The sequence below is a fragment of the Hesperophylax consimilis genome, chromosome 27 (assembly GCF_061612785.1).
Source record: "Hesperophylax consimilis isolate HC1 chromosome 27, BYU_Hcon_1.0, whole genome shotgun sequence".
Lineage (NCBI taxonomy): Eukaryota > Metazoa > Arthropoda > Insecta > Trichoptera > Limnephilidae > Hesperophylax > Hesperophylax consimilis.
The window spans coordinates 12,341,118-12,363,412 of record NC_142862.1 but is presented as its reverse complement, the minus strand read 5'-3'; positions in this window follow the sequence as shown (position 1 = coordinate 12,363,412).

The window sequence follows — 22,295 nt, the reverse complement described above, 5'->3', positions numbered from 1 at the left end:
AAGAACGCCTTCGATTGAAATTTTCAATGGTTTTGATGTACCAAATGTACAACAAATTTATGCTAAAAATATACTATTGAAACTATTCAAAAATACTGAATCCTCTACAGTACCTCGTATTCGTCAAACAAGGTCAATTCACAATTACATAAAACATATCGGACGTCATAAAACCACATTTAGACAAAGAAATTATATTTATTTTGCGACGAAACTCCACAACATCCTTTCCCCTGATATAAAGCGAATAGAAAATCAGAATGATTACAAATCAAGAATTAAAATCTAGCTGAAATATATTAATGAAAAAACTCTGAAAAAACATTAAAAAAGACTTGGAAAACTAATAAAACAGAAATGAATAACTTTTGTTCGTCTCAGCACAGGTCACCCTAGTGAGGAGGACTAAGAAATACAATTCACTATACACATATTTAATATCATATTTTGTATGTACAATGTTTAAATACTGGTTATAATAATGAGGAAATAATACACGAGAATTTTACATACGTGCAGTTAACTCATAGAATAAAGAATATCTATGTGTGTTTACTTGATATTGTAACATACTTTTTAATTATGGTTTGATAATAACCTACTCACACTTAATGCAAAAAACAACAACATAAGTCTTATTATCCTTAAAGAAAATACCTAACAGAAATAACAGCAAGTTAGTATTAAAATCCACGACGAAGAATGTAATAATGTAAACAGTAAGCAATACGAACCTATTTGTACTGTAATCAACTCTTCTTCTGAAGTTAAATATCTCGGTGTGATCATTGGTCAAAACCTGAAGTGGAACAGCCTTGTAAAGAGAATAAGGAAATGTATATATATTTGTTAGGTTAAGAAATATTGTAAATGTGAAAACAATCAAAAATTTGTACTATGCCCTTATCCACTCTTTGCCTATCTACGGAATCATAGGCTGGGGAGGATCCTATAAAAACAATCTTAACTCCGTAAAAGTTTCGCAAAGAATCATAATAAAAGTAATACTAAAAAAATCAACCTTCTCAACAGAATCACTATTTAAATTATTTCCAGTACCAAATGTCAATGACATATTTAAGAAAGCTTCCATTGTAAAAATGCGCAAAGAAAAAAATAACAAAGAATACCAAGAATTTTACAAACTAAAGAGAAATGGAACTCAATTTATTACACCAAATTTTAAAACAACACAAATGCAAAACCATTATATTTTCCAAGCCATAAAAAACTACAATAATCTCCCTTCTGAACTATGCTGTATTGTCAACCAATCAGAACAAATAAATGAAATTTTAAAAAAAAATTTAAAAAAAACTTAAATTAAACATTACATTGAAAAATCTATATTCTATACAAAAATAATATTAGGTAAAACATAAAACCTATGTAAGAATCGTGGCTCCCTTATCATACACAAGAACTCCTCTTTTCTGATAAGGTATACATAACCAATGATGATCTAAAATGTAATATTGTTAAATATTTATGTATCTATATTCCTCATATTGCAATATAAAAAAAAAAAAAAAAATACAAACAGGGTAAGCGGTTTTATTTATGGAGACAGGGCTGTGAGAGCCGTTGCTTTGGCATCTGCGCGGTTTTGGTAGTTCCAACTCATATATTATACCAGAGGTTCCCAAACTTTTTGGCCCTGTAGACCACTTGTCCAAAAATTTTTTTTCCGTAGACCCTCTGCCTACTGAATATTGAATTTTTCTAAAACTATTAACGTCCCATGTGATAATCATTTCTCTTTTTCGTGAGAAGATTCCCTCCCGTTGCCTGTCCACCAACCGGGTGGCGGTATAGTTCCTCTGTCTTTTCATTGTGCAGACAGGGGCGCCCTTGTGAGGTATTACACCAAATGAAAATGAAGCAGGATAAACAACGGGAATTTCTTTCTGTAGCTGCCCCTACAGAACTGCCCCTTTAGTTCTTTGTCAGTGATTATTCCCGCCAGTTCTTCTTGTCATGTGATATCCGATTATTCAACGTTCCGTTTCCATAGTCAAAATGTCCTCAAACTTAGTTTTGAAGTCTGTGTGAAGTGCATTTAAATGTTGAACGTCATTATTACCCTAGACGTTTTTCAAAAACAAGTTGGGGAACTAGAAAAATTCGCGGCTTCGAATGTGCAATGTTTTGCTTGAATATATTAATTCTCACGAGAAAAGGAACGTAGACTCTATTTATATGCCTCAATTAACAACTTTATGAAATATAAAAATAAAAATATCAAATAAGTAATTTCTCAGTCTATTATATTTGTGTTAGGTCTATTGTGTCATTTACGGAACTCCTAAATGTTGACTTGAGGTAAATAGGGGTTCGCTCGTATGTACCCCCATTTGAATATCGTGGACCCCCAATTTTTTTTCTAGCTGACATAGATCCCCAGCAAGCCGATATCGACCCCTGGGTCCATCTAGACCACTTTGGGAACCTCTGTATTATACGAATATCGAATAATATATGAGTAACGTACCGATCAAGATACGATGATCAGCTAGGCAGTTTTACCGAGGCATAGGTACCTATAAAAATTATTATGAAAAATGTTCAAAGACGAACGGGTAGGCAAAAACATCAATTGGGTATCGACAAAGCTCGCAAACGACAGTGACTGACATAAATAAAATCAGTGACTGATAATTTCATGATTGTGATCTATGGTTATGTTCAAGGTATTGCCTAGTGTTGCCATTTGTTGAAGATTTAGTACCATCTCAAAATATTATTTCTTCTCTAAGGTTGTAAAGCGAATTTTTTTCGGGTTGGTCCCGATATGGTGATCGGTACGAAAAAAACGTATGGTGTAAAGCAGTCAGTACGCAATGTTGCATTGAGATTTGCGTTAATTTGTAACAATTTCTTACAATTTTTCAGAACTAGAAGTCGAATGGTAGGTATATTTATTTATAAATGTACAACGTACATAATTATGAATAAAGGTGAAAAAGCTACTGATTTCGTTACGTTCCCCATCCCTGTTTTAAAGGGGTGTGTAACTAAACACTAAAAACCAAAATAAATTTTCATTGTTCTACTTTAGTTATCTACGCAGATAGGTACGTACTGTCCATTACCATGATTACCAATATGCTTAACAATTATACCGATTCTTTTTAAATTTCGCCCCATTACGTTGGGACATACCCGAACGTAGGTACTCTAATACTATAAGGTACCTACCTCTAACTACGTGCCCCTCCTAACCTATAATTATATCCATACATTAGCCTACTTTATTCCAAAGTCAGGGACGTTCATGAAATCATGAACAATATCGATTGATGGGTTATTGGTTAGGTTTAATATCATTCCTTTGTCTACCAAAGTGTCTGTTTGGCTTTCAAAAAAATCAACTTTGAGATCATTAATATTCTCAGGCCTTCGTTTTTAATGTTTACCGCACAAGAACCTTATTTGTCCGGAGCCAGTGAGACTATGGTATCCCCAATTGAGGTATGTTGTGAGGCTGAAGGAAGTCAGCAAGGGAAGGAGACGGTAAACAGGAAAATTGGGACGTACCTACCTGGCTATTCAGAACTGGACACTGAACACAGGGTAACCTAATTTGCAGAGACATGGGATATTTAACACAACCAGGATCTAGATTCAGGAGGTCCAACTGCACGGAGATAAATTAATATTGCTAATTCATTAAAAATCTCTTCATATCATTGGTAAACGGAGGAAGTTTCCTTATAAACTTTAGTAAATTCCCAATATATCGGAACACGTGTTCGTGAATGACGAAATGCGAGAATATTAAAAATTTAGTGAACATGTGTTCCAACATCATGATGTTTCGTGCTTTACTAAAAGTTAATCAGAAAAAATATCAATTCATTTTTTAAGGGCCTGCAATCCCGTTTTTAACCAGATAACGAATAATTTTAATGAATTTTTAATAAACTAACAATAGTATACAGTTTTCTCCGTACCTATTATATAACAGTATGGTTAACTCTGAATATACCTACAAATGATTGAACGAAAAATTATCTTTTAATGGTATAAAAGTTAAATAATTACGTAAAAAATGCATAATACTGTAATACTGTGTTATGGTACGTATACATTTGCGAACCTAAACGCGAACCGAGTCAAGAATTACGGGAAAGGAACGAAGTAACTGCAAGCGGCGTTTCGCGCTACTTGCGGTTGCTTTATTCCTTTCCCATAACTTGAGGTTCAGTTAAATTCAGCAGTTGGGCTCGCGTATAAATACGTACATACATTAGGTTTTAAGTACACGGTTTTCCAATAAGAGGTGTTATTTTGAAAAGCCCGCTATTTCGGTAGATGTTACTTTTGAAGCTGTCATTTTTTAACATTTGACAAGTAGAAACTACGCCATTAATAAAAATGGAACGATACACGCTTCAACAATGCATTTAATTATTAAAATTCACTTTAGTGAATCAAATGCACATCATTTTGAGTGATGAAGCCCATTTCCACCTCGGTGGCTTCGTCAACAAGCAAAATTGTCGCATCTGGGGCTCGGAAAACCCAAGAGTTATGGTTGAAAAGCCTCTCTATTCTCAACGTGTGACTGTTTGGTGCGGTTTATGGTCAGGTGGAGTCATTGAACCTTCCTTTTTCGAAAATGAGGCTGGAGCAACAGTTACGGTGAATGGATCGCTATCGAGAGATGATTAATGATGTTTTTATGGCCGGAATTGGATGGTATTGATCTGGACAACGTTTACTTTCAACAAGATGGCGCTACGTGCCACACAAGCAACGAAACCATTGATCTTTTACGATTGAATATCAAAATAACACCTCTCATTGGAAAACCCTGTAGTATAAAATAAAGTCACTATCCGCGTCCGTCTGTTTGTGCGCTTAGTTCTTGTAAACTGCGCAACGTATTTTGATAGAGTTTTCACTATCATTTAGATAATTTTTTCCGGAAGATTTATATATAATACATGCATATTATACTCTCAGAAAGTAGAGAAAAGTCCATGTTTTATAATCAAGTCGCAAAAATATGTTTTCGGGCACTACATTGTTAATGCTGGCTAAACCTTATGAGATACATCAAAATAATATACTACAGAATTGTATGTCTTAAAAAGGCCTACAGAAAAGTTTGCGATGGTATATGTCTATCTCTTAATAATAACCCCCTGCAACGCCGGTACATATCAGCTAGTTTCATATAAACATTTCGATCGCAGCACCGTAAAAGCGCCTCGGGCGAAAATCTTAATAAAAGTTAATCAGAACCTACAAAATATATTATCCTTTTACGTATTTATAACCTAAAAACTATTCTGGTTCGCTTTATGTAGACCGACTTTATGTACATATGTAATTACATTGGTTATTGTTTCATCTAGCAACGCCTGTGCGTGACTCATAAATTTCAAATCAATGTGTGGTATTTGTTTTGTAAAAACCTAATGTAAAGGCTTTAGTATTTTTCGTAGCCTTCCATCTTTTATTTAGTGTTTTCGATTACGAGGCCATGACAGGCAAACCACACGAATGCAGCTAAAAATAACCCGAAAACTACTTACATGTCCCACGTACGTAATGATAAAAAATATACGAATAGGAATAGAATACGCCAGACCAGGTAATTCAATGAATACACCTTAATAATGTTTAATTCATTGGGCTGGTTTCAGTCATTCCAGGGGAGATTAAAGAGAAAAGTTTTTGAAAAAATTACTTCTAAATTAGTCTTTATCTAGGTAGGTGGTAGGTACCTACCCATTGAATATTCTTATTATAGTATTAAATTTATTTATTTCATCCAAAAAATTACAGAATATATAATATATAATTAGTAAATAAAATACCTATCTATATGCAAGTTAGTAACAACGACATTGTTGAAAAACTAATATTACAATAATAGAACAGTTTCTAATAGAAGAAAAAGTAAATATGTATATAAGAGTTTTATATAGATATGGCATAATATACTATATTTTAAGTTGTGCACAACCTGCCTCACTAGGCGAACCTGTGTTGAGGCTGATTTTTTAGTCAATTATTTCTCGCATTTTGTCTATGGTTTACTTATAGATGTTTAATATAGGTTCCTATACAGCAATACATTATTTTAGGTTACATTTTTTATTATAGTAGGTACGAATAGTACCTACTGATCGACATCTTCATTTTTTACCATATTTACAAAAAAATAACTCTATGATAGCAATGTATAATATGCTGTTACAACATTAAAAAACATAAAATCTATCACTCACAAATTTTTAGTAAAGGGCCACACCCAAAACAAGGTGGATTCGGCTCACTCAACCATTGAAAAATAAGTTAAAAGAGCACTTCGAAGCGGACCGATATACTTACCTTCCCAATACGCCATGGCCATGAAAACGGCAAAGAAAAGTGGCAAGCCTTACCTGGTTCATGCGTTGAGTCATGAGGACTTTTTGATATAAAAGCTCTGAAGGACCCCCAGGTAATTTTACCCATTTTGGACATTCGAATGTTTAAAGTAATTAAAGACGATGGCAACTTTTACTTCAAAACATTCTACGGATCATATGCCTGGGAGGAGGCGAAGAAAAGGAATAAACGGGGGAATGGGAGCGTGAATCCTGTTCTGATGCAAGCTTATTCCAAGAGACCATTGATGATAAGAAGAAAAATGGTATCCTAAAGTTAGTTACCGCCAGGATAATACCGTCAATTTATTCAGATTTCCATAAACCATTGGGAAACTTTGAAGTTATCAGCAAAGGGAAGAGCAGTTTTATGTTAATTGTTTATAAAAAAATTGTAAAGCAATAAATTATTTTTTCTTTGACAACATTATCTTTTTTTTATACCTAAAACAGGTTCCAAAAGAAGAAGCCACTATGACACAAAAGCAAATATTACACTGATTTTAAAGCCATACTATATCTGCAGTTTACTCTTAATTTAAGCAATTTTCGATTTATTTGCAACAACTACTTCAATAAGCAGTATTTGTCTAAATTTTATTCATTCATAAGGTGGCTTTGAAGTGAACCAAACGGACGTTAAAAGGAAAATATCATATGCGAAATCTGCGCTCTTGTGAAAAACAAACATTTTACAGATATGCCGGTTTGATTTTACAGCGACGATATTATGTTGGTAATGTAGCTACTGTAATTTAGTGAATATTATGTATTTTAGTATAAATTTATTTGAAATATCCAAATGCAAAAGAATATTTTCATACGCGTAATACACAATTCAAAATTTAAAAAAGTGGTATTTAGAATATTTTTCAATTGTTTTTTTTAACTTTTAAATGTGTTCTTCTAAAATTTAAATCACGATTAGTAATCAGTAAAATTATTGAAAAAATAGTGGTTTCTTGTTCCTCTGAAGGTTTTACAACTTTCAAAGCGGGCCTCAAATTTAACACGGCTAATACGGCCCTGTTATATGTAAATATTTCTTATTTTTTCTGACTACTTTCTTGTTCCTTCCCTATAAGCACTATAAAAAATTCAAGATACCCCCCCTAGCTTAGAAGCTGGCTACGCCCCTGATTCTATTTAATATATAATTCTAATGATATTGCCTTTCCCGAATAAGCTTGTTCCAAAATTGGAGCACAAATCGTTTCTGATATCAAATACTTTATTAGAAGATATAAATTTTATGTTATAGGTTCCACCAAAATCTGTTTTTTCCCTTTTTAACAGAGCTTAGCGAAGTTCTGTTTATCCCGGACCACTGAGTTTTTGCATTTCATCTATGTGTTAATTTGTGAGTTACGTCCCTGTTTCAGTTGAATATTTATATATTTTTTATTATTTTCACAAAATTTGATCGATTACCGACAGAGATGTGCAAAATGGGTACCCAAAACCATTTGAAATGCAAAATGGAAATGGGTCAAAACTTTTCCATTTGAAAATGCAAAATGCAAAATGGTTTTTAGAAAAGCATTTCAAATGCAAAATGCAAAATACCCACAGACATAGGAATTAATAGACGAGAAGATAGGGTAAGAAGGGGTAAAATCAACTGTTGAAGAACGAAGGGGGTGAAGCTGACTGTGATTCGTCAATAAATCAATCTGACAGTAAACAGGCATCTCGCATTATAATATCACCATTTACTTCTTAAAAGTAAAATCTGCTTTTGAATGGGAGCGCAAATTACTCGCCACGTTATGAAAAATTTGCGATGTCCAAATTCGGCAAAAAAATTCGGTTCTATTTTCAGAGTCGAATATTTCTTTTAAGTATTTAGTTAAGACACTTTTATAAATGTTCATAATTTACTTCCCAGCAACCAACCAGCTTTTTGTTTCGCGTCCAGACATGTTTCTACAACTGATCCATATTGTACAATGTGAATATGCTTAAAATAAAGTAAAATAATGCTTATATATGGAATGTAATACGACAATTGGGTTTATTCTCTTTTTCACATCTATTTTTACAAGTTTTCATAGTATTAGGTCAACATTTTGCCGTGTTATTTCGTAAAATGAACCGATGATGCCTCGACCATAGTTCGCACAAGAATGATGACGTCACGTTTTCAAATTTCACTTGAGGCCATACGCGAGCACAGCCGGCTCCAATGGAACCGGTATGGGGAGTGGGGATAATACGCTTTTAATCACTTAGGGCAGGTCTACTAATATTCATATGTCTATGAAAATACCTATTTTCAAAATGCATTGGAAATGCAAAATGGTTTCTCAGGTCAAACAATCAAAATAATTATAGAATTTTTAAACAATTTTGTCATTTAATAATGGACATCAATGTAGAACAAACATATTAAATGATGGTAAATCCAAAAACACCACTACAGATTATGAAACCATAAAAAATTTGCGCGGGACTAATGTTGCCAACGTAAAAACATAGAAACTGCTATCTAACATTTAATATTACAGCGTCATGGCCCCATGTTCAGTATTTGAATCAGTATTTTTTGTAATGGTATCACTCAATTGCCAGGGCTCCTACCAGGGAGCAACTTGACAAATGTAAATTATCTCTCATAGCGAGGTTGAGGACCGACTGATATTTGGGGCTTATGAAAAAAAGATGAGTGGAGATAGTAGGAAGAATGTTGCAAAAAGCATTTAAAATGGAAAATGCATTGAGAAAAGCATTTAAAATGCAAAATGCAAAATGGTTTTTAGAAAAGCATTTAAAATGCAAAATGGAAAATACCCGTTTTGCATTTCCATTTGAAATGGATTTATTTTAAATAAAGCACATCTCTGATTACCGAGTCGTAGTCCGAGTAGGTAGTCGGGCCCGGCTCTGAGCTGAGGGTAAGGCTCTCGACTAGCAATTTGGAGGTCGCGGGTTCAAATCCTGGCGTGACCAAGTAAATTTTATTTGATTAATTTGTGTCACTTCACGAATTAACAATTTAAAATTATGTATAGTTTATTTGCAGCACGTTCCAGAGTGGAGGGTACTCTCAGTATCGCCCTGGTGTAAGACCACCATTCAGAATTGAAACGTTGGTTGAAATGTGTTTTGGCTCCTTCCCCTCCCCACTACCTTCAACCTCACAACATACCCCAATTGGGGATGCCATAGTCTCACTGGCTCCAGGCGGTTGGGAGCAGTTGGGACTCTTGTGCGGTATCACATAATTTTTTTATCTCTATGTTGTTGCGCTTTGGCGCCTTGCAAGGTGGCGCCCGGAGCGGACTGCTCCAATTGCGCACGCACAGGGCCGGCCCTGTAGAGGGAGGGGGTTATGGAGTTCAAAACCCCTCCCCCCACACCTGCCTGAGTATAGTGAGTATTGCTTAGAAAAAAAAACAATAATACTCGTAGATTACACAAGGTTGAACCATCCCATTAGGGTCGAAGCCCCCATGTGAATGCTATAGCTATGCCATTGTATATAAGTACATACTTACAAATCTAATGATTTCTTAATTACATATTATTGTAATAATTTTACTTGAATAATTGTGTTATAAATAGATAAAACACCACTGGTAACTCTTATGCTATGTTAGCGGATGTGTTTTAATATGCCTCTGTCGAAATATAAATCTGTACTGATTAAACATTTTAGCAGTGCATATGTTAAAGAGATCACTGTTGATTTTATTTATTTTGTTTCTACTTTATTTCTTAAACTTTGTACTAATGTGTATTCAATTTTCATAAATTTCGTGTGTGTCAATGGCATTTGTGCCGTTAATTCCAAATAAATACTTTTCAGAGGAAATTTCGGTCGTGATATATTAAATAAGAACTTATATATTAGAAACATGCTTTTTGAACGCGAGGTCTACTCTGTTCACAGAAGAGCGGGTTCATACGTTTCAAATTACTTGAAACCATTGTAGAAGGACTACTTTAATTTGACAATATTTTATTCCACTGGTATCACTGACTATACCAGTAGCGGATAACCGTGACTAGTATAATTTATTCTGTTTCTAGCGTCCTAACGTGAGTGGTTCATTTATGGTCCTAACCCTGCGGTTGACTACTCCCCCCGTCGTTACACCGCGAGCTCCGTGCGAATCTTCTGTAAAAAATATTCTCGCAATAAATTCGTATTCAGTAAATCCGAGAGTTTTAATCAACATCTCCACAGCAAAAACTGAACACCGATTTACGGATTAGGAAGTTCTGTAAATCGGAAGGTTATATTTCAACCTTTCTGATCACAATAAACCTTTCTACACCATATTGACAAGTTACTGTGAACCTTCTTTCAACAAATTTGATCATGTTTTTAGTTAGAAATCTTATAATTCAATAAAAGTTGATCAACTAAAATTGAAACGAATGAACCGCTAGATCTGCTAGTTTATTATTGTTGAAAATGCAGGTACAAGTCTTAGACACAATACGCTATAATCTTTCTCAGGAGAGGGGGTCAGATCAATTGCCGGGGGAACTGCCGCCGAACATCATTTCTTTATATGGGATCTTTCTGGACGTTCGTAGAAAAATGAATGGTTGACTCATACAGGAACTTTTCGGAAAAAACACATCGGGCCGATCGCAAGCTCGTGACGTCACTCGAAGACCATTTGGTAACGATCGAAAGGAACGATATCTTTCACTTTTCACTAGGTATGTTATATTAGTTTTTGTTAAATCTAAGATAATTTCCTCGCATTTCTGTTTGTACATACGAGTCGAAAAAAGTCAACGCATTATCTCTGAACTGAAATGAAACACGGTGTGGAATTACAGACGGTATAATGTTGTTTTTTTCAGTAGATAACAAATGGTATAGAGTGGTGAAATTAGTGAATGGTAGAAAAATTCGGTCACTCCCGAGGAAGACTTATCTGTACTGGAATGAATCTGAGTCGAATCAAAGACGATATTTTAATGTATTTTTAACAGTAACAAATGGTGTACAGTAATAAAGGTAGAAAAAGTCGGGGACGCCCGAGGAAACCATGGTGCCATCAAGTGAAGCTTAATATACTTGGTGACCGGATAAATCATCAAAATGATAATTCATCACATCTTTAAAAAGTTATATAAAATCATGGAAAGTGATGAAACAAAAACCTTATTAACTGGGTTAAGTAGGTTAGGTTAAAAAAATTCATCGTTTCTGATGACTTTATATCACTTTTTAAAGGTGTTGCTTAATTTTGTAAATGATAAGTTCTTAATAATTCTGGATATAGTCGCCATCTATGGATTGTTTGAATAATTGATTATTAGAAATGGTGTGAATCTGCACTAACTTTCTAGAGCTCTAACCCTGTTAACCTCTAAACAGTTAACCTCTAAACAGTTTCTTCTTTTTCATTGTGTATGAATCTGTCAATGGCTTAGTATTTTAACCTATAAAGGGACTGTTACCAGTCAAAAAGTGATCTTTCCTTCAGAAATTGATTACAGTAAACAGTGTTTATCTGTACAAAGATAAAAAGGGCTTGGAGAACATTAAGAAAGCCGAAGCAAAACTCGCGGCAAGTGGTCTGAAGATGATCAATCCTCTGGGCCGACTTCCGAAAATTGTAATTTATAATGTGCCTAAAGGAGAACAATCCGCAGATCAGGAGCTCTTTTCCGAGATTTTTGCGAACAATTTATCCGGCCAGACTTCTCTGTCTTTGGAGGATCACCTTCGGACCATGCGACGAGTTTCGCTTTTCGGTAAACGAGATACTCCCACCATGAATATGGTGGTGACTTGTCATCCAGCCGCTCGCAAGGTCTTACTAGATAGCGGAATGTGCTTCCTTGGGTGGAATGCCTGTCGCACTCGCGATTATATAGGAGCCACAAGATGCTTCAAGTGTCAACAGTACGGCCATATCAGTAAGTCCTGCTCTCAGGATAAAGAAACCTGTCGCCACTGCGCCGCTGTGGGACACAGTCATGAGGATTGCCCCAAGAAGGCACTTCCCGCTGTCTGTGCTACCTGTACTCGTTTCAGGAAGGTAGCTGACCACCCTACTGGGGAGAGGGACTGTCCGGCACAGCTGGCTGCAATCAACACACAAGTCAGAATGACTGACTATGGCTCCTGCTAATCTCCTCTCCCTAGGTCAGATTAACTTACAGCGTTCCCGGATGGCCACACTGGAGGTGCTGCGGGTCATGTCTGACCTAAACATCGACATCATGCTTATACAGGAACAGTACACTTGGGAAGGTAAGACTCCTATTGACTTTCCGGGGGCGGTACTCGAGGTCGGCTCTTTACCGGGGGCGGGTGTTCTGGTCAACACTTCGTTGATTAGCCCCCTCCTTCTGGCCGGGCTATCCAATGAGTACAAAACCTGTGTATGTATTAAATTTGCTGATACTGAGATCTATTTGATCTCAGTTTACTTTAAACGGGGGAACCCGGTAGGACCACATATTCTGAGTCTGACACGCGCCCTAAACGCGCTCAAAGGTCGTAACATAGTTATCGGAGGTGACTTTAATGCTCGCTCTCCACTATGGTTTGACAATAATAAAATTCATTCAGTACGATCACGAACTGATGCCGTCGAAGACCTGATTGCTGCGCAAGGCCTTTGTATCGTCAACGAACGGAGTTCGTTTTTCACTTTTTCAAACCATATGGGAGAGAGCAACATTGATTTAACTCTTTGCTCTGAATCAGTTGCGGCCAGGATATCAAAATGGATGGTCCACGAATGCGCAATAAATTCGGATCACAGACACAGATCTGGTCAAGAAAACCGAAGCTCCAAGATCCTCCTGGAATTTCAACACCACTAGGGCGAACTGGGATAACTTTGGGGAAGCTCTACGAGATACAAGGGATTTTCACCACGTAGCAGCTACCGATCCGGACAATTTGGGGAATTTTTTCAACTCGGCTGTAGTATCAGCGGCCAACTCATCTCTGGGCAGAACAAACCCAAAGACAATTATCCGGACGACGTGGTGGTCACCTGAGCTGACTTCGCTTAGAGGGGTTTATAAGAGAGCTTATAGGGCACTGGGTTTGTTCAGGAGGGGTGGCTGCACGGAGGAGGAGACAGCCCCTCTCTGGGCCGAACTCAGAAAGTCCAGGGCGACCTTTAAACACGCTCTACTTTCTGCGAAACGAGCTGCCTGGCATAATTGGGTTAATAATGTGGACAACGCCAACCCGTGGGAAATCCACAGCGCAATTGAAAAATCCGGAAAAGGATCGGATCGGTATTTGTCTAGTCTCATTGGGATTACAGAAGGTAGGAACGCTGAGACGATAGACGTGGCCTCTACTCTCAACACACTTTTGGGCAAGTTAGTTCCTGTAGAATCAGTAATTGGGGAAAGTGACCACCATAAACAGGTAAGACACCTGGCACGGCTTCCACCTAGAGACCTCGCCCAAGAGGATAGAGTCATCCCAGTCACTAGAGCAGAAATTGATTCAATAATTAAGGGTTTGGGTCCTAGGAAGGCACCAGGGCATGACAGACTCAATGGTGTGATAGCGAAGCAAGTCTGGATCCACGCTAAGGAGGAACTCTTCCAAGTGATGGAAACGTGTTTGAGAAGAGGAGTTTTCCCTTCTGAATGGAAGAGAGGCGTGCTCAGGGTCATACCTAAGGGGAACGGCAAGCCACTAACTGATGTCAAGGCCTATCGGCCCATTACCTTACTTCCAGTGCTTGGCAAGATCCTGGAAAAACTTATCCGGCATAGACTACGACAATCACTCTCCCCGTCCAGCGATCTTCAATTTGGCTTCGTCCCCGGTAGATCCACCGTGCACGCCATGTCGTTTGCGCTTAATTGGGTGAAGGTTTGTACTAAGAGGTATGTAGTTGCAATCTTCCTCGATATCACTGGTGCCTTCGACTACGCGTGGTGGGACATGATACGCATCAAGGTTAAAAATAGGAACTGCCCAAAACTTTTATTTAAATCGGTGGACAATTACTTATCGGGCCGCACCATCATTATATCATTAGTTATTCGAAATAATTATCCATAAATATGTATATGCCAAATTTGAACCATTCTTGATCGAACAACAACACGGATTTCGACGTGGCCGATCAACCACTACAAACTTGATGGCATATACTGATTACGTGGCGAGAGCGCTCGATAATAATGAGCAAGTTGACACGTCATACCATGACTTTGCGAAAGCTTTCGATAAGGTTGATCACTTAGTGCTCTTAAGTAGGCTTGAAGAAATTGGTTTTTCTGAAAACTTAATAAAACTCTTTGCTAACTATTTAACCATTTCAGTACCCATGTCCATGATCGTGGACATCGACTTTCATCTTTAGTTATTACGCTATTTGCTAGGTTTTGATCATTACAACAACTTGTCCATGATCATGGACATTAGTAGAGCAGTGTGGTGCTGCCATCATACGGAGTTTCAAGAACTAAAATGATAAACAAGCCATGGAGAAAACAGACCATCCCTTGCCTGGTAAGACACACTACAATATAATTAGTTTTCTTTATTATTTGTAGCAACTAATTTATCCGAGCATTTTTTTTCATGGAAATTAAATGTTTACGATGGTTCTTAAATGTTTAGTTACGAAGTTCTGTTGAGTTATATGATTACAAGTTACGTTTGAAAAGCGATGTCCATATTCATGGACAAATGCATTTGACGGTTGCGAAGAAATATGGTCAGGGGACCATTGTAACCATTTGTCCATGAACATGGACACTCTGTACAACAATAAACATAACAATCATCAAAAAAGTTTTCAAACAAAATATTTTTGAAATTATTTCATTAGTCTAGACACCAATTTTCAATTTTTTATGACTTACAAGGTTCAATATACAAAAGTACCATAATAAAATTTTATACCTTTGTAACCATTTGTCCATGAACATGGACACTCTGTACAACAATAAACATAACAATTATCAAAAAAGTTTTCAAACAAAATATTTTTGAAATTATTTCATTAGTCTAGACACCAATTTTCAATTTTTTATGACTTGTGCCTGAAATTCAGTACTGAAAGGGTTAAAAGAAAGGGAACAATTCGTTTCCTTTGGTGGTTTTAACTCTAACGCGTATCCTACAAACTCTGGTGTGCCGCAGGGTTCCAATTTAGGACCCTTATTGTTTCTAATTTTTATAAATAATATTCGGGGAAAAATCAAATTCGTCCGTTTTTTACTTTTTGCAGATGATATTAAACTGTTCTTAAGAATAAGATCATTAGAAGACTGTAAAAAGCTCCAGGAAGATATAAATGCAATTATTGACTGGAGTATTGACAGCAAACTCGGTTTCAACTTCCAAAAATGCTCAGTTATGTGTTTTACGAGGTCACAAAAGATCGTATATTTTAATTACAAAATGAAAGATACATCACTGAAGCATACGGTGACTTATAAGGACTTAGGAATTGTGTATGACGCTCGCTTAACATTTCACGCTCACATTGAAAAGATCTGTAAATCAGCTACAAGAATGTTAGGTTTTGTCATACACAATTCAAAGGAACTGACAAACCTTGCAGTCATTAGGCTGCTTTACTTTAGCTTAGTGCGTAGCATTCTCGAGAGTGGATCTCAGGTATGGGGGCCAGAGGACACTGTCTATGTACTAGGTCGAGAAAATACAAAAGAAATTTTTACGATACCTCTATATGAGAGAGTTTGGTTTTTACCCATGGCTGTTTCCAACAGCATTTATCTCGGGAATGCTGAATATCTGCAGCCTTAGTTCCAGACGGGACGTCGCATTATTGTTGATGGCTTACAAGCTTCTGAATGGTTTAGTATCAATTCCAGACATTCTGTCAAAAATAGGACTTTATGTCCCGGATAATTTCACGAGAGGCCGCCAACACAGGCTTTTAATTCTTCCCAGGTCCAGAACTAACTTACCAATGGTGATGCCCCTGGGAAGACTCACTAGGTTAATTAACTCCCTTCCAGCTAACTTGGATATTTTCCATATGTCCTACAACGACTTTAAGCGCGAAATATTGTATTTGTTTTAACTGTATACTTATGTATAATTTTTTTTCCATATTTTGTTTACCGTTTTTGCATATGTTTTAACTGTATACTTATGTATAAAATTTTCTTCAATAATTTGTTTGCCGCTTTTGCAATGTATTGGTTTTTGTACTGTTTTTGCAAATAAATAAAATATAATAATATGATATAATATAAAATATCTCATGGCGACACCGTTATTGAACGCGAAGCCGATATGGGGTGCCCTCAAGGCTCCAACCTAGGTCCTGAATTTTGGAATATAACCTTCGATGACTCCTCTAGGTTACCCTTGCCTGAAGGATGTATCATGATCGACTATGCGGACGATAAAATGTTTCTTGTCTCTGGGGACAGTAGAAGAGAAGTTGAACGTAAGGCTGGTGAAGGTTTGGACACCCTCCTTAAATGGGGGGAGAGGAATAAAATGACCTTCGCTCCCCAGAAGACAATGGGTCTCCTGATGAAGGGTTCTTTCAGTAAGGAAAGAAACCCTACCATCCGTATGGGAGACACTAATATCAAATTTGTGGATAACGTCAAATACTTAGGTGTCACTCTAGATCGATCGTCCTCCTTTCTGGCTCATGTCAAAGATGTATCCAGCAGGGCTCAGGCGCTTTTCCTGAAGCTAAGAAGAATTTCCACGGCTGAGTGGGGACTTCGCAGACCGGCTCTGCACGCTCTCTACAGGGGGGTATATGTTGCGCAAGTCTCATATGCTGCCTCTGTTTGGGAGCACCGCCTGGATAACTGCTTAATACTTCTAGCTCTCAATAGGGGTCAACGCACTCCCCTGCTGGCACTATCTGGGGCATATCGAACCGTCGCCTCGGACGCTTTGCCAATTTTGGCTGGTGTACTACCAATTGATCTAGAGATTAGGGAAGTGTTAGTGAAGCAGCGATTAATCCGAGGATCCCCGGCAAACTACCTTGGTGTCGTCCTGACACCGGGTGGACCAGGAACTCTCCCTGGACTGCTCCGAACGATGAGGGATCTGTCGCTCAAAGAGTGGTAGGTCCGTTGAGATAGGTCAAGTACGGGAAGATGGACTTTCTCCTTTTTCCCTTCAGTTAAAAGCAGAATGGAAGGGGCCTTTCTTAATCTGGACCATCACCTAATCCAGCTTCTCTCAGGACATGGGGAATTCAGGGGGAGGCTTTACAGCCTCGCCCTGTCTAACCATCCAAATTGTACCTGTGGGAACACGTACCAGTCGGCTGAGCACATTCTGTTTATTTTATTTATTTATTTATTTAATACATGTTACATTATTATGAAATTTACATAGAGTAGATATAATGAATCACCATACTAGGCGGCTGCCTGTTTCATGGTGACCAATTGAGTGTAATTAATTTGTATGAAATATGAAATCTAGTGTAAACATATGAAATTAGTAACTATAGATGAAGCTAAAATTTTGGAAAAATTGTAATAAAAAGTAGAAGATAGAAATTAGAAAGGAGAAAGAAGTAAATTAGCATTAGATTGTAAAAATGTACATAATTATATATATAATTTTTAATATGTGTGCATGCAAGCACACATGTGTATATAGCAGCAGACATACCTATATACATATAACAGCACATATATACATACACCCATATGACGCATCCTCACGCATATAAACAATATATACACCTCTATCTGAGTACTTGGAATAGGCTACTAACACTATAACAATCACACATCAAAAAATCCCCGAGCGCTTTCCTGAAACTGTCGTATTTGGCTATTGATTTTATTTCTAACGTTAAATTATTGAATATTTTTGGAGCAAGAAAGTTAAATTGTCTTTGTGCCATTGAGGTTTTTATTGGGGGAATAGTATAATTCGATTTGTTGGAATATCTTGTATTATGGGTCGATTCAAAAATATTTTTTTTCGTATGTTTGAATTTATAGTAGGAGGATATGTTTTTGACGTATAAGGATTTTATGTTGAGTACTTTGAAGTCGTTAAATAAGTCCTTCGTGGGGTGAATATAGTGTACTTTGTAAATAGTCCGCATTATCAATTTTTGAGCTTTAATTAATGGATCTAATATCGTGTTAGAGCATCCTCCCCAGACTATTATACCGTAAGATATAATTGATTGGCATAAAGAAAAGTATACCGTTTTTAGTGTATTTTTATTAAGAATATTTCGTAATTCTGTGGCACTGTGAGATCATGATTGATGCAAGAGAGGAAATGCTCGATGGTTTGGATGTCATCATGAGACCGGTGTGGAACACCGATCTTGTCGCTAACAAGGTGAATTTAGAGTGCCTGAGGAAGTTTACAAGAATCTGGGTCGAGAGATGGTCCGAGCTTAGAGTCGCTGATTAATTGCAGACTCAGATACCCAAGTGTACTGCCCCTGTATGACCTCTTCTACGGACATGCTTTACTTTTCTACTTATACAAACATGTTTTATACTTTTTTTCTCTATTTCTTTTTGCTTCTCGTTTACTTTTTCTCCATTGTTTTTCTCTTTTATACTTATATACTTTCCCTGTTTTCAGGACTATTATCATGCTTTACATTTTCTTTTACGTTTTACATTTCTACATTTTCCTTTCTCTATTGTTTTTTTTTTTCTTTTGTTCTTATATGCTTTCCCTGTTTTCAGGACTTTTAATTATTTTTTCTTTGTCTTTTTCTCTGATTTACTTTTTTTCCTTTTCTTTGAATTTCTTGTTTTCAGGAATATGTTTTCGTTCTGATTTATTTCTAACTATGCCACTAACCGTTTCTGTCTCTTATTAGTTGCCAGCTTTAAAAGTAAATCCGGCTACTTCTTTCCTGTTTGAATATTCTACTGTTGTAAATTTTTATTATATGCCTAGCATGGTTTACACTTTCTTTTTTTTCCCGTTTTACTTTCTTACTTTTTTAGTTATGTATTGTATTACCTTTCGTTTCTTTTTCCTCAGTTACAGCAATGTATTTCAGGTGATTACTGAACTCCGTTGTTTGTTTTGTGTTGTTTTTTTCTTTTCCCCCATTACGGGGTTGGATCAAGGGCTTTGTCCCCGCGACTACTTTTACTGGAGTTCTACTGTCGTGGGACCTCGCCAAACATCTGCGCCACCCCGGAGGAGGGACGGTGGTCAGAGGGACGTCTATGCGAGTCTTGGTGCCTTCCGCCCTGCCTCCGACTACCCGACGCTTTTCTTCCCTAGGGTCTTTAGGGTATAATCCCTACCATCCCACACACTTCTTCGGGGCACCACCGGGTCGGTCGGCTTAGGGGCGCAGCATCCGGACCCGTTTCAGTCTTCCCAACCACCACTAATTCCCCCCACTGGACTGCCAGCTGTGAGGCGCTGAACCACATTTCTTTTCTTTCTTTATCCTATGCTTACAGGTGATCTGTTACACGTCTTCTCTGTTCTGCTGTACTATTTTTTTTTTACAGTTTATATTTGTTGTTATTTACCTGTAAGCGCTCGCATACCGCCCCCTAACACTGTATGCGGGGACATTGAAGGTTCTTAAATTCTTTTTCATATTATGTAGAGTCGTTCACAAAAAAAAATAGATTCTTGCGAGAGCTCCGAAGGGGTGACATTTAGGACCGGTTGTTTCGGAGAATTTGAATTATCTTAAATTATATTAAATTCATCAAATTTCAACGCTCATTTTCAAGTTCTGTGAAAGATTTTTTCAAGTTCTGTTTTTATTTCAGTTTTGTCAAGCAACTAGCCTACAATGATATAGTAACAGAACTTGAATAGGATTTTCACAGAACCCGAAAATGAACGTTGAAATTCGATAAATTGTTCAGATTCTCCGAAACAACCCGTCCTAAGTCACCTATACCGGGGTGGGACAGGGTGGGTGAATCTTCAATGTACAAGGGTCGGGCCCGTTATCAATAAATTGTTATTGTCAACGTTGATATTATAAAAAGCATGTTTTGTGATTCAAAATAAAAAGTTAAAAGACGCTCCAAGTGTTTCCAGTAAAGTCCATAAACCAGAAAATATACAGGTGTGTTGAATTGTCACTGTGTTAGTTATCATGGAACCAAGTAGGTTAGGTTAGGTTAGGTTTAAAAAAAAATTTCATCGGTTCTAATGACTTTATATCACTTTTTAAAAGTGTTTTGAATTGTCGCTGTGTTGAGTTATCATGGAATCGATATACTTATGTATGGTAAAATTAGGCGTATATAATGACCGAATAAAGTGGTGTTGGGAGACTGTACGATGTGGAAGTGAATGGTATAAGACATCGAGGACACCCGAGGAAGACATGGATCGATCAAGTGAAACAAATACTTTTACAATTCTGAATAATATTATGTATTTTCACCTTAATTACACCAGTTTTCGGGTGCACTAAAATTCATAACCTCAAAAATATAATCCAAACCATTCACAACCCTGAGCAACGCCGGATACACGTCAGCTATTAAATATCATTTTTGGTATATTATAGTAGTATATAATATAGTTTTAATATAATATTTTGTATAACATTACCAACGCATTTTAAAATATCATTGCAAATGCATTCCGAGTCGCTTGAAGCCACTAGTATTGTAGTAAATTCAAATCTCCCAGTGAAAAATGGGCTTCTAACTACGTCACGATTTTCTAGCCAATCACCGCTCTACCCCCTCGATAAGCTAACCTTGTTTAAGGCGATGCACTACGTCGTGTAATATATTAAATTGAGCCGCTATCAATAAAAACCCTTACGTAGATGGCGATAAGGTTTAAATTCCCGCTTAACACCATCCGCCTGTTTTGATTTATGAAAGAAAAAAACATGGCCAAAAAGTGCCTTTTACTTTATTTTGTGGATGCTCAGGCATAAATACTTAATTTTTTTTGGATTATTTTATAAATAACTAGATTTGCCACATTATACAATAAAATCATAACCGAAAATGGGTTCGTAAGTAGGAGATTTTGAACTTTAAAGCAGTTTTCATAGGCTTTATACATTATTTTTTTCTGGGCTTATAAAAAGACTAAAAATACTCGATTATTTCAAAGGCCAAGATGTATTCTACTCGCAGTATTTAATTAAAGCATCTGAAACATTTCTAGGCTACCAAATTTTCAAACCAAAAACACATGATTTTGCATTACTACGTATGGCATCGCCTTAAACAACCTTGGGGTGGCATAATTTTTAAATATCTTTTGGCTAGCAGATCACAGCACATATTGTCGCCACGCCCACACTTATAACACGTGATTTTTTTAGGTGTGACAGGTATTGTATGGTGAGAATATGGTGTTATATAAAAAATAATAATAATAATTTTCTTTTTCCAGAATGTGGGGAGGTAAATGCAATCCTACACATTACATAGAGAGTATAAGTACATAGTTATAACATACAGGGATTTGTGAGAACATATTTATAAATAATAATAAAAGTAAATCTAACTAAGAAGAATGAGCGAGCACTGGATGTTTTTGAAAGGAAAATTTTGAGGCGCATCTTCGGACCGGTTCTAGAAAATGGATTTTGGCGCAGACGTTATAACAATGAGCTTTTATAAAACTGGGAAGACTTCGGTGGCTAGGTCATGTGGAGAGAATGATCGAGCATCAAGAACCAAAGTCCCTGCTGAGCTCAAGACCGATAGGGAGAAGGAGCCTGGGAAGGCCAAGGTTAAGATGGAGCGACAACGTCCTCAAAGATTTGTCTGCCTTGGAGATTCGAAACTGGAGAGAGCTGGCGCGGGACCGAGATGAGTGGAGGAAGACTCTTGAGGAGGCCAAGACCCACCAGGGGTTGTAGAGCCAAAAGTGATGATGAGTGATGAATAAAAGTAAAACAAAATCAAAAATAAAAATAAAAACAAGGAAAAAATAAAAAAATTAAAGAAAAGAGTGTTGTATCATACGAGAATAAATATTCAACCACCTTGGTTTTTATTAGAGCG